Consider the following 12,190-nt stretch of genomic DNA (forward strand, 5'->3'; position numbering starts at 1 on the left):
GGTCGCTGCCTGGCCGGGTCACGGGAGAGGACGCGGGCCGGGCTCGGACCGTTGCGCGGGGACGGGGTCGCGGCCACAGCCGCTGCGGGGCCCGCGGAGGAAGGCGGCCACCGCCCCCGGGGTGACGGTGCCCCGCTCTCGGGGGACGCGCTGGGAAGGAGTCCGGGCGCACTCCTGTCGCTTCCCTTTCGTTGTCGGCCTTGCCCCCTCCTCGCCCGCGGCGTAGACCCCTCTACCCATTTCGCGGGGCTCCGGGTCTCCCCGACACGGCGCCCCCTCCCCAGGGCCCCTCACACGGCCTTGCTGTGCGCTCCCTGCCTGCGTGCACCTGCTGGCGCGGCTCCCGAGAGTTTGTAGCAATAACCGTCATCCATCATCCGGGAGCCTCCCCCCGGGAGCCGCGTGGGTCTCGATGGTCAGATTCGGCCCCTGTTCTTTCCTCGGGTGGTTTGGATTCGTTACTGAAACGGACGGCGTGCTCTCTGCCCCGAGTCCCATTGCAGTGTTGAATTCAGTTTACATAGAGAATTTCCTGATAGACCTGGGGTCCTTTCCGGGTTGTTTTGTTTCGGAGACTCCTGGGACCCAACACGTGCTGGGTTTACTGCACTGAAATGCTTGCTTTATCGATGCCTCTTGAGGGAATGTGCTGGCGGCAGGTTCCTGTCGTGGAGAAGTGACCGACGCGACCGTGTTTGTGGGAGAGGCTGAGCGCAGTCACGTTGAAGGCTGTGCTTATCTGTGTGTGCCGGACAGTGGAAGGGGGACACGGGCGTGACCCGAAGAGAGCTTGGGGTCTGGAGGGAGGACGGGTGGCGACTTCTGTGCTGGCAGGCACTTGGCAGCCCTGGGAGGTTTCGTGGGTAGTGGAGACATGTTTAAAAGGTGGCAGTTTTATTTTACTAGGAAATTTTTAATGTTTATTTTTGAGATGGAGAGAGACAGATCACGAGCAGGGGAGGGGCAGAGAGGGAAGGAGACACAGAATCCAAAGCAGGCTTCAGGCTCCGAGCTGTCAGCACAGAGCCTGACAGGAGGCTGAAACCCAGGAACCACAAGCCTTGAGCTGAGCTGAACTGAAGTCAGAGGCTTAAGTGACTGAGCTCCGCTGGCGCCCCCACCAGGTGGCAGTTTTAAATTTGCCAGTAAGAAACTCCCCCAAACATATCAACATAATTTCTCTTGACATGACCATCTTACATGGATTTTTTTTAAGTTTATTTATTTTGAGGGAAAACCTGCGGAGGTGAAGGGCAGAGAGGGAGAAGGAGAGAGCATCCCAAGCAGGCTCCACACTGTCAGTGCAGAGCCTGGTGCAGGGCTTGACCTCAGAAACCAGGCTGTCAGGGGTGTGGGTTCAGCAGCGTGCCGCAGACATGCAGGCTGGTGGCAGGTGGCCTCAGGAGTGGGGCTCAGGAAGGTGGCGTGGAAGGTGGGTGCAGACAGGCAGGTGAGGAGGCATCAGGGTGACCCCAGAAGACAGGGACAGCCGGAGTGCGAGCCGTGGGGGAGGGGCACTGTGGGAAGAGAGGGTAAGGTCTCCAGGACTGAGCTTGCTTTCCAGGCCTTACCGGCCTCTTTATGGCCTCTTTATCGGCCAGGAGCTGCCCCCCCCCCCGCCCCCCCGCCAAAGGCCCAGTGAGGGTGGGGGGCTGCCAGTGGGAGGTGGGGCCGGGTGGAACCCGAGGCCACCAGCAGGAACAACAAGGGAAGGGTTCTTGAAGGAAACACCACCAGGACTTGGTGACTGGGTTGCCTTGGGGACACAGGGAGGAGGGTGAGGATGGTGACCAGGGTGCTGGAGGCCTAGGGGTGGTGCAGGCAGTCGGTGTGTGAGGACACCTGGTGGGGAACCGGAAACAAGTCCTGGGGGCCCAGGGGTGGGGGTCCGGCTCGGGCCCCGTCACCTGCAGGTCTGTCCTCAGTCAATCTCGTGCACTGGCCGTGAGTCCCGATGACCGCTGTGTCCTCCCACCTGGACGAGAAGGTCCGGGTGAGGTGGGCCGAGGCGCCGCACAGCATCGAGTTGTCCTCCCTGGGGGCCACCGTACAGCTGGTGGGAAAGCAGGGAAGGCCGTGTCCCTCACAGGGCGAGGCTGGTCCCACAGCGGGCTTCTGGGAACTGCGTGCTGGGTGACCGTGGATGGAAGGACGGAGCATCTGGATCCTCCCACTGGCCCCCATTGCTGCTCTCCCACAGCCCCCATCATCCCGGACCTGCAGGGAGGGTCTCGGCTATGAGCAGGCGCTCGAAGCAGCAGCACAGAAGCTACTGGACCTTTCCAGCAGCACGGGGGGGGGGGCAGGGAGGGGGATCAGACCAGGACAGAGAGTGTGGTCAGGGCAGGAGTGTGGCCATGGCAGGAGTGTGGCCAGGGCAAGAGTGTGGCCATGGTAGGGGTGTGGCCAGGGCAGGAGTGTGGTCAGGGCAGGAGTGTGGTCAGGGCAGGAGTGTGGCCAGGGCAAGAGTGTGGCCATGGCAGGAGTGTGGTCAGGGCAGGAGTGTGGCCCTAGAAGACAGGGACAGCCGGGGTGTGAGCCGCGGGGGAGGGGCGCCCTGGGAAGAGAGGGCATTGTCTCCTGGCCTGAGCTTGCTTTCCAGGGTTTACTGGCCTCTACTCCCTGCCCTCCAAACCCGGGGCCATGAGCTGCCCCCCACCCAGGGGCCCAGTGAGGGTGGGGGGCTGCCAGTGGGAGGTGGGGCCGGGTGGGACCTGAGGCCACTGGCAGGAGCAACAAGGGAGGGGTTCTTGAAGGAAACACCACCAGGACTTGGTGACTGGGTGGCCTCGGGGACATCTGGAGGAGGAGGGTGAGGAGGGTGACCAGGGTGCTGGAGGCCGAGGGGTGGTGCAGGCAGCCTGTGTGTGAAGACCCCTGGTGGGGAACCAGAAGCAAGTCCTGGGAGCACATGGGTGGGGGCCCCGACTCTGGCCCCCCTCACCTGCAAGTCTGTCCTCTGTCACTGCCGTGCGCTGGCCTTGAGTCCCGGTGACCGCTGCATCCTTACTGCCCAGACCGGAAGCTCCGGGTGAGCTGGGCCGCAGCGCCGCACAGCATCAAGTCGTCCTGCCTCGGGCACATGGGGTGAGTGGCCTTCCCGCCCCCCAGTAGGAAGCCGGGAAGTGGGGGCACCGGCAGGGGGGCCAGGCCCGGGAGAGGGACCACCCCGGGGATGCAGCAAGGCCCTGCTTCTGTTCCGGACTCTGGAACCTTCACCTCCTCCCTCCCGTCCCTTCCCTCCCCGCGAGTTTCGGGGACCAGTTTTCTTGTTGGCACTGGGGTCTCAGACCCCAGCGAGTGCAGCACAGATGGTGGCGGTGACACTGCCCAGGGGAGCCCACCTGGCACTCGGTGTGAGCGGCCTGTCCTCCAAGCTGGCCGCCTCCCGCCCTGAGCGCTCACCTGTGTCCCCGCACTGGGCTCCCAGGCCTGTTTCTGAAAGCTGCTTTCTCTCCTCCTTTTTGCTTTCTTTCCTTCCTCCCTTCCTTCCTGTCACTCCTTTGTTTCTTTTCTTCTCTTTCCTTTTCTTCTCTTTCCTTCTTTTCTTTCTTACTTTTTTTTCCTTTTCTCTGTTTCTTGTGGAACATTTCTTTTTCTTTTCTTTCCTCGGTCTTTGGAACAATTCTTTTTTTCTTTTTTCTGGGTTTTCTTACTTTTCTGGAAGTATTTTTTTTCTTTTTTCTGTTTCTTGTGGAACATTACTTTTTCTTTTCTTTCCTCGTTCTTTAGAATAATTCTTTTTTTCTTTTCTGTGTTGTCTTACTTTTCTGGAAGACTTTTTCTTTTCTTTTTTCTGTTTTTTGTGGAACATTTCTTTTTCTCTTCTTTCCTCTTTAGAACAATTCTTTTTTTCTTTTCTGTGTTTTCTTTCTTTTCTGGAAGACTCCTTTTTATCTTCTTTCTTTCTTTTGGAACATTTTTGTTTTCTTTTTCTTTCTTTTTTTCTTTACTTTCTTTCCTTTTTTTCTATTCTTCTTTTCTCTTCTCTCTCTCTCTCTCCCTCCCTCCCTCTTTTTTTTTTTTTTTTTTTTTTTGGTTTAGACTAGAACGTTCATTGTTCTAGTTCGGATTGTTGTGCGTGAATGTCCCAGAACGTTTAGTGTTCTTGTTCTGGTCGTGGAAATCCTTACAATGAACTGGATGCCCCAGCAGCTGCCCTCCTGGGTTAGGTGTGGATCCTTCGGGGAATCGTGCCTGAATCTACAGTTCTTAGGGGCCTTGCCCAAGCAGTCCCAGTGGTATTTCTTCTTTTCGCCTGGGCCCTCCAGTTACCCTTTCTCTTCCGCTTGATGGGATGTCCACATTTGCGACAGGTCAACCTCTGAAGTGGGTAGGTCTTCGAGCCACAGTGGCAGCATGTGTGCGTCTTATTGTGACGATTTGTTTTAATGTTTATTCTTGGGGGAGGGGCAGAGAGGGAGGGAGCCAGGACCTGAAGCAGGCTCCAGGCGCTGAGCAGTCAGCACAGCTGCAGTGTTTTCAAGTACATTATTTGAGGCCATGGAGGACAATGGAATGATGGAACTCAATTCTGAGATCTCTCCTATTCCCTTGATTTTGAACGGGATGCGATGTGTGACCTCTGAGGAGGTGGATGGTTCGGGGTCTGTGGCTCCCGACAGCTTCACGGGTGTTGATGCAGTTCTCTCGTCCTCCAGCATCTGGAGTCCCCACCTGCGAGGCCTTGGGCCCTCACTCTGTTGCCGTTTCTCACTGGGGTCTCCTCCTGCCACACCTACCACATGCCTGCCTCAGGACCTTTGTATGTGCCGTGTTCGCTCTTCCCACTTGGGAGAGTTCTCCGTGCTCTCGCACTTTCTTGAGGGTCCGGCTGGATGCCCCCTGGCTTCTCAGGAAGGCCCTCGCCCTGCCCTGCTCTGCTTTTCCCTTCTTAGCCTGCACTGTCCAGGCAGGGGCCAGGAGCCTCAACGGCTGATGTGACATACACTATTGGCATCAAATACCCAATTTTGAAGGCTTCCTAGGGGAAAAGATGAGAAATATAGCTTGTTACTTATTTTTAATCCTGATTGTGTGTAGAGATGGTCCTGTTTTGGGTGTTATCCAGTTGAAGAGTAGCATCGGGGATTTCCATCTGTGTCTGACTCTGATCGGGTCCCTTGCCAGGTTAAATGGTATGGCTGGCGCCGGCCTAGCTCTGCTGACTCGTGGAGGGCCGGGCTCGGCTGGCCATGCTGGCCGCCTCTCCCGCCCTCGACACAGTGCTCGGCATGCAGGGGTGCTCGGCAGGTGTCTCCGTGGGGGCATATGGGGTAGAGGGAGACTTAGAAAATTTTCCTAAGTGATCCATGCGGCCAGCACAGAGCCAGAAGTCAGCACGACCCTGGGATTAAGCTGCACGTCCACCTGCTGAGCCAGCCGGGCGCCCCAAGTAAGAACAGATTTGTAGGACTTGTGTGTAAAATCTGTGGAAACTGATGTGCCCCCCCTTCGTCTGGAGTCACAGAGGTGACTCCCAGTGTCTGCGCCAGATGTCTTGTGTTGGCGGAGCGCCAGGTCAGTCTCCTGGGGTCCCTGTGCACTGAGCGCTGGGGCCACCGTACAGCCGGGGGAAAGCAGGGAAGGCCATGTCCCTCGCAGGGCGAGGCTGGCCCCACAGCAGACTTTTGGGGACTGTGTGCTTGGTGACCGTGGACGGAAGGACGGAGCGTCTGGGTCCTCCCACCGGCCCCCATTGCTGCTCTCCCACAGCCCCCATCATCCCGGACCTGCAGGGAGGGTCTCGGCTATGAGCAGGCGCTCGAAGCAGCAGCACAGAAGCTACTGGACCTTTCCAGCAGCACAGGGGGGCAGGGAGGGGGATCAGACCAGGACAGAGAGTGTGGTCAGGGCAGGAGTGTGGCCATGGCAGGAGTGTGGCCAGGGCAAGAGTGTGGCCATGGTAGGGGTGTGGCCAGGGCAGGAGTGTGGTCAGGGCAGGAGTGTGGTCAGGGCAAGAGTGTGGCCAGGGCAGGAGTGTGGCCAGGGCAGGAGTGTGGTCAGGGCAGGAGTGTGGTCAGGGCAGGAGTGTGGCCAGGACAGAGAGTGTGGCCAAGGCAGGAGTGTGGTCAGGGCAGGAGTGTGGCCAGGACAGAGAGTGTGGCCAAGGCAGGAGTGTGGCCATGGCAGGAGTGTGGCCTGGGCAGGAGTGTGGTCAGGACAGAGAGCATGGCCAGGGCAGGAGTGTGGTCAAGGCAGGAGTGTGGCCAGGATAGAGAGTATGGCCAGGACAGAGATTGTGACCAGGGCAGGAGAGTAGTCAGGGCAGGGAGCACGTGTAGGGTGGGAGCAGGGCTGGGGAGCACTGCAGGCCAGGCCAGGCCGCTCCTACTTGTGGGCCGCTGTGCTGTTGGCCCCGAGAAGGATGCGGGGTGCTCCCCGAGCTGCTCAGTGCTGTCCAGCTCCCCGTGGACCCCTTGAGTTCTGGCTGGGGCTCCAGGAAGGGCCGGAGCCAGCCTCGGCGGGGACAGGAGTGGACAGACGAGGACGGCGCTTCGGCAGATGTCCCGGCAGTGCAGCACACCTCAGTCCCCTCTGCTTCTGCTTCTGTCCCCAGGTTCGTGAGCTGCATCTTGGTGGCGCCCAACCAAACGAGCTGCTGCCGTCTTCCTCGGGCTGAGTGCCTGCGGGGGCTCCTCTGAGCCGGGGCCGCGCTGTAGGGGGTGGGTACCAGTCCTGCGGGCTCGGGGTCCTTGTGTGCTCCCAGTGGTGCCCTTGGTCTTGGCTGTTGTCCTCTCTCGGTGCTTGTTTTCCAAATTTTGGAGCCGATTCAGGCCAGGACCTTTCTGTCAGCGTGTGTGTTTGTGTGTGTGTGTGTGTGTGTGTGTGTCTCTGTGTCTATCCCTGGTGTGTGTGTGTGTTTGTGTGTGTGTGTGTGTGTGTGTCTATCCCTGGTGCATATGTGTGTGTGTGTGTCTATCCCTGGGGTGTGTGGGTGTGTCTATGCCTGGTAGATGTGTGTGTGTACCTCTGTGGTGTGTGTGTGACTAGCCCTGGTGTGTGTGTCTAGCCCTGGTGTGTTGTATGTGTCTGAGTCTAGCCCTGGTGTGTGTGTGTGTGTGTGTGTGTGTGTGTGTGTGTGTCTAGCCCTAGTGTCTGTTTGTGTGTCTAGCCCTGCTGTGTGTAAGTCTCACCCCTTGTGTGTCTATCCCTGGTGTGTGTGTCTGGCCGTGGTGTGAGTGTCTGTGTGTGTGTGTGTGTGTGTGTAGCCCTGGTGTGGGTGTGTGTCTAACCCTCATGTTTCTGTGTGTGTGAGTCTGTCTATCCGTGATGTTTGTGTGTGTGTGCATGTCTGTCTAGTCCTGATGTGTGTGTGTGTATGTGCGCATGTATGTGTGCCTCCCCTTAGTGTGTGTGTCTAGCCCTGTGGTGTGTGTGTGTGTGTGTGTGTGTGTGTGAGTGTGTGTCTATCCTTATGTGTGTGTCTAGCTCTGTTGTGTCTGTGTGTCTAGCACTGGTGTGTTTGTGTGCGTCAAGCCCGGGTGAGCATGTGTGTGCGTATGTGTGTGTCTATCCCTGGGGTGTGTGCGTGTGTATCTAGCTCTGGGGTGTGTCTAGACTGGTGTGTGTTTGTGTGTCTGTGTGTGTATCTTGCCCTGGGGTGTGTGTAGCCTTGGGGTGTGTGTTTGTGTGTGTGTCTATCCCTGGTGTGTGTGTGTGTGTGTATGTGTCTATCCCCCACACACCCATACAAGACACACACATGTAGACACACACATATACACACACACACACACACACACCAGGGATAGAAACACACATACACCAGGAAAAGACTGACAGACACACATATGCACACACACATACACACACACTCCAGGGACAGACAGACACACTAACGCCAGGGATAGAAACACAGACACATACTTACCAGGGAGATACACACACACACATCAGGGACAGATGAACACACACCCGAGATAGACACATAGACATGCACACACCAGGGCTAAACTCAGACACACACAGACACACCAGGGCTGGACACACACACCAGGGCTAGAAACACACACACACACACACATACACACACACACAAGACAGACCCACATACGTACCAGGCATAGACTCACACACACACACACACACACACACACACACACACACACACATGAGAGAGAGAGAGATAGATCCACATACCTACCAGACATAGACACACATACACACACTCACACACACACTAGGGACAGACACACATGCACACACATGCACACCAGGGATAGACACATGGACACACACACATACACACACACACACACAGACACACACACCAGGCTAGACTCAAACACACACAGACACACCAGGGCTAAACACACACACCAGGGCTAGACACACACACACCACAGAGAACACACACACACCTACCAGGCACAGACACACACACGCACACACCAGAGACAGAAACACACACACACATACACCAGGGATAGACACCCACACCCACACCCACCCACCCACACACACACACACACACACACACACACACCAGGGACAGACACACACCCACACACCACACTCACCAGGGATAGACACGTGGACACACACACACACACACACACACACAACACACACCCTGACAGCAAGGTCCTGGAGAGGCGGCCTAGATTGGCTCCAAACTTCGGAAAACAAGCACCCAAGGGCCAGGACCAGGAGCACCCCTGGGAGCAAGGACCCCCGTCTGCTCATACCACAGGCCTTGTGGCTGTTGTACCTCCCACAAGGCAGAGCCCCTTGGGCAGGCCGGGCAGGGCAAGATGTGACTCCCTGAGTGGCTCCCTAGCGCTGCAGGACAGGCTCACCCAGGACTTGGCGACGCGGACGGACATGCAGCATCGGCCCGGGCCATGGAGGAGTCGTTGGATTGGGACCCGTCCAGGTTCAGGGCTGCACTGCCCGAGTGGAACGGCAGCCCCTGGGCCCCATGGAGGCTGTGATGTGACGTCTCTGTGTCTCCTCACGGGCAGTGTCCCCAGGGTCCCCATCACCCAGCTCCTTGCCACTGGCCTTCCACGTGCCAACTGTGCATAAGCCAACTGTGGTGTTTCTGGCCTTCCAGGACCGTGGTGAGCAGGTGCACGGCCCTGACCTTCACAGCCTCCGAGGAGACGCTTTTGGTGGCCTGGTGGCAGACAAATCTGGAGACGTTGATTTCCTTTCAGTGTTGGAGCCTCAGGGACGTGGTGAGCTGGAACTCAGGCATCTTGATGCTGTTGGACGTGGTGTGTGAGTGTCGTGCTAGGCAGCTGGGGCAGGGCAGAGGGCCCGGGAGCCAGGCAGTCAGGGGTGTGGGATCAGCAGCAGTGCCGCAAACATGCAGGCTGGTGGCAGGCAGCCTCAGCAGCGGGGCCTAGGAAGATGGCACTGATGGTAGGTGCAGACAGGCCAGTGAGGAGGCATCAGGGTGGCCCCAAAGACAGGGACAGCCAGGGTGTGAGCCGGGGTGGAGGGGCGCTGTGGGCAGAGAGGGCAAGGTTTTCTAGCCTGAGCTTGCTCTCCGCGCTTTCCTGGCCTCAGCTCCCTACCCTCTAACCCTTCAGCCTGGCGCTGCTCCCCCTCCCAGGGTCCCAGTGGGGAGCTACCAGTGGGAAGTGGGGCCGGGTGGGACCCGAGGCCACCAGCAGGAGCAATAAGGGAGGGGTTCTTGAAGGAGCACCACCAGGACCTGGGGACTGGGTGGCCTCGGGGACACCTGGAGGAGGAGGGTGAGGAGGGTGACCAGGGTGCTGGAGGCCGAGGGGTGGTGCAGGCAGCCTGTGTGTGAGGACACCTGGTGGGGAACCAGAAACAAGTCCTGAGGGCACATGGGCGGGGGTCCCTGCTCCGCTCCCTCACCAGCAGGTCTGTCCTCTGTCACTGCGGTGTGCTGGTCGTGCGTCCTGGTCATTGCTGCGTCCTCACCACCGGGACGAGAAGGTCTGGTGGGGTGGGCCACGGTGCCACACAGCATCGAGTTGTCCTGCCTGGGGGTTGTTGGGGCCCATTCAGCCAGAAGTGCTGTATGGCCTTTGGGACCCTGCTTCCCCTGAAAATGTGTGTGCTTGACTGCTTGACCTAATTGGATCAGAGACTGGAGTTAGTTCTCCTATTGTTCATGCCACTTGGTAATTGTGGTTTCAGTAAATGGGCAGATTTTCTGATTGAAACTTTTCCCCTGGTTAGAGGCACCTTACTCACAGACTATTGTTAACCTCTAAAGAAAAATAGCCTTGTCATAAGCTTCAGTTAATATTACACTATGTACGCAAAATAAGACTCCTGCTGATGTATTTTAGTGATAAATTATGTTTTTTGGTCTTCTGTATTGTACTCCATTTCTGTCTTTAATTTTCTGTTCTCTCTTCCGTGAAAACAATGATCTATTCTAAAACATGTGATTCCTAAGAAGTTGCAAACAATGTAATCATTAAAAGAAAGATGTAATCACCTATGGTATTTAAGACACCAAGTTTCACAGTAAAGTGTGGTCTCTTCCACCATTCATGTTGTCTGTGTTCTTTCTTATTGATATTTTGCCGACACCAACCCCCTACTCAGAGACCCTTAGACTCTGGTGCGTGGGCTGGTCCCCCGCAGGGGGTCACCATACAGCAGGCAGGAAAGCAGGAAAGGCCATGTCCCTCGCAGGGTGAGGCTGGTCCCACAGTGGTCTTCTGGGGACTGCGTGCTGGGTGACTATGGACGGAGGATGGAGCGTCTGGGTCCGCCTGCTGGCTCCCGTTGCTGCTGTCCCATGATCCCCATCGTCCCGGACCTGCAGAGAGAGAGTCAGCTGTGAGCAGGTGCATGTGAGCAGCAGCACAGAAGCTCCTGCCTGGATCTTTCCAGCAGCATGGCTGGGGGTAGGGGGGGGATCAGACCAGGACAGAGAGTGTGGCCATGGCAGGAGTGTGGCCATGGCAGGGGTGTGGCCATGGCAGGAGTGTGGCCAGGGCAGGAGTGTGGTCAGGGTGGGGAGCACGTCTAGGGTGGGAGCAGGGCTGGGGAGCACTGCAGGCCAGGCCAGGCCACTCCTACCTGTGGGCCGCCATGCTGTTGGTCCCGAGAAGGACGCGGGGTGCTCCCCGAGCTGCTCCCCGAGCTGCTTAGTGCCGTCCTGCTCCCCGTGGACCCCCTGAGTTCTGGCTGGGGCTCCAGGGAGGGTGGGAGCCGGCCTCGGGGAGACAGGAGTGGACAGACGAGGACAGCGGGTCGGCAGACGTCCCGGCAGGGCAGCACTGCTCGGCTCCCCTCTGCTTCTGTCCCCAGGTTCGTGAGCCGCATCTTGGTGGTGCCTGACCAGCCCGAGCTGCTGCCGTCCTCCTCGGGCTGAGTGCCCGCAGCGGTGCCTCTGAGCCGGGGCCGTGCCACTGGGGGTGGGTGCTGAGTCCTGTGGCCTTGGGGTCCTTGTGTGCTCCCAGTGGTGCCCTTGGTCTTGGCTGTTGTCCCCTCCCGGTGCTTGTTTTCCAAAGTTTGGAGCCAATCCAGGCCGCCTTCCCAGGGCCTTGCTGTCAGTGTGTGTTTGTGTGTGTGTGTGTGTGTGTGTGTCTCTGTGTCTATCCCTGGTGTGTGTGTGTGTGGGGTGTGTCTATCCATGGTATGTGTGTGTGTGTGTGTCTATCCCTGGTACATGTGTGTGTGTGTCTATCCCTGGGGTGTGTGTGTGTGTCTATGCCTGGTAGATGTGTGTGTGTACGTCTGTGGTGTGTGTGTGTCTAGCCCTGGTGTGTTGTGTGTGTCTCAGTCTAGCTTGGGTGTGTGTGTGTGTGTGTGTGTGTGTGTGTCTAGCCCTAGTGTCTGTGTGCGTGTCTAGCCCTGTTGTGTGTGTCTGGCTGTGGTGTGTGTGTGTGTGTGTGGTCCTGGTGTGGGTGTGTGTCTAGCCCTCATGTTTGTGTATGTGTGTGTGAGTCTAGCCCTGGTGTGTGAGTCTAGCCCTGGTGTGTGTGTTTAGCCCTGTGGTGTGTGTGTGTGTGTGTGTGTGTGTCTAGTTCTGTCATGTCTGTGTGTCTAGCACTGGTGTGTTTGTGTGCATCAAGCCCGGGTGAGCATGTGTGTGTGTGTATGTATCTATCCCTGGGGTGTGTGCGTGTGTATCTAGCCCTGGGGTGTGTCTAGCCTGGTGTGTGTTTGTGTGTCTGTGTGTGTATCCTGCCCTGGGGTGTGTCTAGCCTGGTGTGTGTGTGTGTGTGTGTGTGTGTGTGTGTGTGTGTGT

The 12,190-nt window shown here is 57.7% G+C and overlaps 1 long non-coding RNA gene across 2 annotated transcripts; it reads right to left on the reverse strand.

The window, feature by feature from the left end:
* Nucleotides 1–1,254: 1,254 nt before the first annotated feature.
* LOC115296624 lies at nucleotides 1,255–3,522 on the reverse strand. Of its 2 annotated transcripts, none has more exons than XR_003910962.1 (4): nucleotides 3,406–3,522; nucleotides 2,945–3,069; nucleotides 1,908–2,053; nucleotides 1,255–1,517 (listed from the first exon to the last, which is right to left on the reverse strand). It is a non-coding gene; the product is annotated as an uncharacterized LOC115296624 (long non-coding RNA). The 2 variants fall into 2 exon arrangements; XR_003910963.1 differs by having other exon boundaries at nucleotides 1,908–2,129.
* Between the last annotated feature and the right edge of the window lie 8,668 nt (nucleotides 3,523–12,190).

The sequence above is a fragment of the Suricata suricatta genome, chromosome 7 (assembly GCF_006229205.1).
Source record: "Suricata suricatta isolate VVHF042 chromosome 7, meerkat_22Aug2017_6uvM2_HiC, whole genome shotgun sequence".
Taxonomy (NCBI): Eukaryota; Metazoa; Chordata; class Mammalia; order Carnivora; family Herpestidae; genus Suricata; species Suricata suricatta.